Raw genomic sequence first — 6,000 nt, 5'->3', positions numbered from 1 at the left:
GTCTGCAGGGAGAGCATTTTGAAAGTTGACACTTTTACGAAGGTGTTTAGCAAGGAGAGATCCAGTATAGGTCTCCCTTGCCCTATTTGGTTGGAGCTAACAACAGTCTGGAGAAAACCCCCTTCCAACAAATTTGGCAGGCACTGGTTCTATTGTGCTTTGTGTCTGTAGTTCCTGGAGGAGAGGCAGAAGCAGCTGCAGTTGGTTGTGGGGAGGAGAAGGAGGAGGGATCCTGTTGAAGGTAGGGGAGTTCCTTCAAAGACATGGCATAATAAGAAGTTATGTACCTACCATAATGTTCCATGTTTGTTGTCTTCTTCTCGCCTTCTTTCTTGCTGGTTGGGTTCGGAGCCAATCCTCGGCTCCGACTCGGCCATCTTCAAAAGCTCGAGAGCTACTTACTGGCTCAAGGCCCCCCTATATCCCATGATGCCTGGCGCTAGATACCCAGATCTCATTTGGTCAGTCTAACTGTAGACATAATAATAATAATTATACAGGAATCCTATCCTAGAATGCATAAGTCCTACTGGGGAGACTAATAGTCAGAAGGAATAGCCAGAGAAGACTCAGCCAGTGAGAAAAACATAAGGAACTCTTCTTGGTCTACTAGGATAGGGGGATGGAGGGAGGGTGGAATGCAAGAAAGAAGGCGAGAAGACGACAACTAACATGGAACGTTATGGTAGGTACATAACTTCTTAATATTAAGTTGTCTATCTCGCCTTCATTTTTGCTGGCTGGGACAGCGTCCCTAGCACCTCAATCCTGGGTGGCTCATCAGAACAGACTCTTCAGAACAGTGGAACCAAAATCAGCTCTACTCCTGGAGGCCACATCCAGCTTATAATGTGAAATAAAGGTATGAGGATTGGCCCATGTAGCTGCCGCACAAACAGTTTCCATTGGCAATCTTGCCTGAAAAGCCACTGAAGTAGCTAGAGCTCTAGTGGAGTGACCTTTTGGTTTAGCAGGAAGCTCTTTATTCCTTAACTGATATATAAATGTAATAATAGATGTCAACCACCTAGATAAGGATACTTTCGACACAGGTAGACCTTGTTTACCCTCAGCATAGGACAGGAACAGCTGGTCTGATTTGCTTAGTTCTATGCAAGTAAAAGCATAACTGTCTATGAACATCCAACTGATGCAATTTGTATTCTGACTTCTTGGAGTAATTCGGAAAAAACACAGGCAGGTCAATAGACTGATTCAAATTATTGTCAGAAGAAACCTTTGGAAGGAAGGAAGGATTAGTCCTAACAGAATCTCTGTCATTGTGGAAAACTAGATAAGGAGCCTGAAGTTCAGAAACTCTTCTGGCTGAAGTAATTGCAACCAGAAAAAGGGTTTTCCAAGAAAGAAAATTAAAAGAACAAGAAGCTGCAGGTTCAAAGGGGGGCAGTATCAGGGAAGCTAAAATCAAATTTAGATCCCACGGAGGCGGGGGATCTCTCACTGGGGGTCTGAGTAAAGTAGTCCCTTTGAGAAAAGCTTTACAAAACTTATGGGACATGATACTAGTATCTGATAGACCTGTATGAAAGTTTGAAATTGTAGCTAACTGAATTCTAATAGTGGCAGAAGAAGATCCAGCACAAAAAAGTTCCGCTAAAAAATCCAAAATATGGTGCACAGGGGCTGAAAAGGGATCTATATTCCTAGCCTCAGCCCAGGAAGAGAAACATTTCCACTTACTAGCATAAGTCTTTCTAGTGGTAGATTTATGCGATGATAAGATGATTTCACGCACAGACTGGGAGATGTATGGAAGCCTGCCTAAGGTCGGAAGTGGAGCAACCAAGCAGTGAGCTCGAGAGATTGAAGGGATTAGTGCAACCCACCCAACTGATGGATCAGGAGGTCTGGAACTGAGTCCAGGGATGCTCCAGAAGGTGATGATGCAGGAACGGGAACCAAATTTGTCGAGGCCAGTAAGGGGCAATGAGGATCATCTTGCATCCCAATGTGGTAGCTTTCTGTATTAGTTTGGGAATCAGGGGGAACGGAGGAAATGCATAAAGAAGTCCCTGAGGCCAATCGTGAACTAGAGCGTCTCTGGGGGAGTGTCCGGGAAGAGGGAGGAGAGAGAAGAAATTGTTGCACTTGCTGTTGAAGAGGGTGGCAAAAAGGTTGCAGCAAGGCTGACCCCATTTGTGGCAGATTTGGTCCGCCACTGTCTGATTGAGAGACCACTCGTGAGGCATGAGAATTGCTCTGCTCAGCCTGTCCGCTATAAGGTTGGACTTCCCAGGGATGTGCGCTGCTATCAGAAACCATTGGGAAGAGTTCACCCACTGCCAGAGTCTGAGTGCTTCTCGACATAGGGGGTAGGACCTGGTTCCGCCCTGCTTGTTGATGTACCACACTACCGACATATTGTCTGTTTGAATTGCAATGGTCCCGGTGGGAAGAGAGTTGTGAAGAGCTTGCAACGCCAAAAGCACGGCCCTCATCTCCAAGACATTAATATGCAGATGGTACTCGTGAGGCTGCCAGGTGCCTTGGACTGTTCTGCCCTGAAAATGCCCCCCCACCCGATCAGGGAGGCATCCGTGGTCGCCACAGCCACTGGAGGAGGAAGAGCAAATGGTCTGCCCTGGGTTACTGATGGGGAAACCATCCACCAAGCAAGTTGGTTTTTGCATGTCTGTGTGATCATTATCTTGTGAGATATTGGAAGTTGCTGGAAAGACCATTGGTTGAACAGCATCCACTGAAAAATCCTCATATGAAGACGAGCAAGGGGAACTAGTATGATAGCCGCTGCCATGAGACCCAAGGTTTTTAGGACGAATCCGGCCTGAATTTTTTTGCATCCTAATAAGACCTGCACATGTCGGCGAATGTCTAGCACTCTGTCTAATGGAAGTCCGCTGACATGTCCTTTATATTTACGTTTGCACCTATAAAGGTAATAGACTGACAAGGCGACAATGCAGACTTTTCAAAATTTATTGTGATGCCTAGTTTGGAGCAAGTTTGGATGGTGTAGTCTCTGGCTCACAGCAAGTGATGTCTGGTGGTAGCAGTAAGGAGCCAGTCGTCCAAATATGGAAACACCTGGAATCCTCACCATCTCAGGTTAGCGGTAACTACTGCCAAACAGTGGTGAGACCAAAGGGCAGAGCTCTGAACTGATAATGACTGGCTCCCAGCAGGAAGCGGAGGAATCTTCTGGAGCATCTGTCCATTTTGATATGGTAGTACGCGTCCTGAAGATCTATGGAGCACATCTAATTGTCCTGACCCAGAAAGGGTAAAATGGACTGTAGCATGACCATCCAGAACTTTGTTCTTTGAACAGACCTGTTTAGTCTGCTGAGATCCAGAATGTGTCTCCAGTCCCCTGTCTTTTTTGGTACCAAAAAGAACCCTGAGTAAATTCCGGATCCTTGCTGGTCTGCTGGGACTGGCTGGATGGCTCTTTTTCTTAGCAGTTTTGAAATTTCTTGAACTGCTTGATCCCTTAGATTGGGTGGAACATCTGGAAGGGATTTGCTGGGAATGTAGGGAGTGCAAAAGAAGGGGATTTTGTAGCCTTCGGATATGATATACAGTACCCATTTGTCTTGTGTTATACTTTGCCAGGCTTTTGGGTACAGCGATAATCTTTCCCTGACTGCCTCCGAAGGTGGACAGCCGGGCAGCACCTCAGGGATGCTGGAAGGGCTTAGAGAGAAAGATTCTCTTTGGCCCTGGTTTTGCGGACCCCCTCTGCCCCGAGGGCGGCATCTATTGTTGTTCCCTCCTCTGCCCCTGGAGGGGAACTCTCCACGTGTGTCAGGCATGGCTCCCTGGGGTTTCCGGAACCACATCTTCCCACTGTTCTGAACCTTGGAATACAGACTCCCACAGCAGAGAGAGTCTTGCCTTCCTGCTCACACCTGGTAAGGGTATCCTTCACCTGTGGTTCAAAAAGAGCAGAACCATCAAAGGGGGTGTTGGTGAAAGACGCCCTGAAGGGTTCCGCAAAGTTACATAACTGCATCCAAGCATGCCTCCTCAAGGCCACACCTGTGCCTGCGGCTCTACTCGCACCATTGGCTGCATAAGAGATGAGCCGCATGGAGGAGTTTACTATCGAATTAAGAGTCGCCAGCTGGGAGGCAACCTTAGCCTGGGCCCCTGCAGCTGATGGATCTTGAAGGGTATCTCCTAGCTCTTTAAGGAGATCCCTTTGAAGGTGGGTAAATTGGCACAAGTAGTTCAGCGACCTCATAGAGGAGGTTGCTGAGGAAAACATCCGCTTCCCATATCTGTCCATAGTCCTAGATTCCTTATTAGGGGGATGGACAGATGAAGTTTCAGCCAACTTTTTTGTGGCCGCTGCTACCACCATGGCATCAACAGGAACACCCTTCATCAGAAATTGCTTGTCTTGTAATGCATTAATAAATTTTGTGGGTCTTCGGGGGGGGTTAGTTCTACTGTGTCTGGGGCTAACCACGAGCCACCACAGACATCAGTGGATCGAAAGGCGGAGACACCCAGGAGGTGGAGGGTCAGGAACCAAACGCGTCCAGGAATACCGACTCATCCTCGGAAGGGTTAAGGGTAGTCCAGTTCCCTCTCTGCCTAAGTATCTCAAGGATGTCTGAGAAAGAGACGTCCTCAGTGGGGGATCTCGGGGACCCTTCTGAATTCTCTAAGTCGATATCTGAAGTGACAGACTCAGGGGAGTCAACATGCTTCCTCTTGCATTTCCTCTTTCAAGGGGGCTCCTCTGAATGATCAGGGGAGGCCTCGGAAGAGGAAGATACACCCAATGGGGTGCCCTGGAGCACTTGTTCCCCACGCTTGGGGTCTGGAGGAGGGGCAGAGGCAGACGCAGGCACCATGGGGGGGGAGTCGATGAGGCTGATCATGGGGCTGACTCAGAGGCCAGCACATTCCTCATGACCTCGAAGGTGTCCATTCCCGATATCGGAGAAAGCTCCGGCTCCGAAGAGACCGGAATCCTTCCTGGCACCGAGAGAGATGGTTCCAAAGCTGATGTAGCAGCCGAACTCACCTGCGCTGAAGCTCTGAGAGGGAGAACGGGGTCCGACAAGGGTCGGATGCCACTCACCCCCTCGGAGCCGACGAGGGAGTCCCAGCACCCAGATTCCTCCAAAGACGGCACCATGGAGGCGATCAGAGCCGACGACGGAACCGAAAGGGTAGGTATCGGCGCTGACTGTTCCACGATCCGAGCCCCAGCAAGCTCCGGCTCCAAACTCAAGGGATGAGTTGAAGGAGGAACTATTGCAAGAGACAGGCGGAGCCGAACCCTGATGAGGGGGGCTAGATAACATTTTAGCCAGGGCCTACGATTTTAGAAGCCTGCTCACCACTCTCTCCAAATCATGGTCAAATAGTCTGGAAGACCAAGAAGAGTGGGATTGGTGACTTCACTCCGATTGTAATAGAGGCGACCCTGAGCCGAATGTATCGACTCTAGGGATAGAGATCTGGAGTGTTTTCGACTCCCTGACAGTTCCGACACCAGAGTCGGGCCGACTGGCAGATAGGTACTTCGGTTCCAGCCAGAACCGAAGATGAAGCAGACGCCACACCCGACGACGGCTCCAAACTGGGAGACGGCGGCTTCGTTGGCTTAGAGGGTTTCACTGGCTAGGCCTTAGCCGGTGACCCTTCAGGTTTCAGCAAACCCCTAAGGATTAGTTTATTCCTACGCTCCTGCAGGACTCTTGGACTAAAGGCAACACACCGAACAAGAGTCCTGCAGGTGTAGGGCGCCCAAACAGTAGACACAAGAAGTGTGACCATCTGTCAGTGACATCTTCTGACAGCATGAGTTGCACTTCTTGAATCCAGATACTTTCGTATCTTTAGACATTCCTGTAAAAGGAAAAAAATCAATTACAGAGAAAAAGTCACAGAAGGGAAGTAGGTAACTAGAAAAAAAAAACAAGCACTCAACACAAGTTACCACACCCTAACAGCACACACACTCTATTATCCAAGAAAAAGGTAAATAGACCTACTAATCTA

The sequence above is a fragment of the Protopterus annectens genome, chromosome 6.part1, assembly GCF_019279795.1.
Source record: "Protopterus annectens isolate FY-2018-M chromosome 6.part1, PAN1.0, whole genome shotgun sequence".
NCBI lineage: Eukaryota > Metazoa > Chordata > Ceratodontiformes > Protopteridae > Protopterus > Protopterus annectens.
This window is presented reverse-complemented; position numbering follows the sequence as displayed.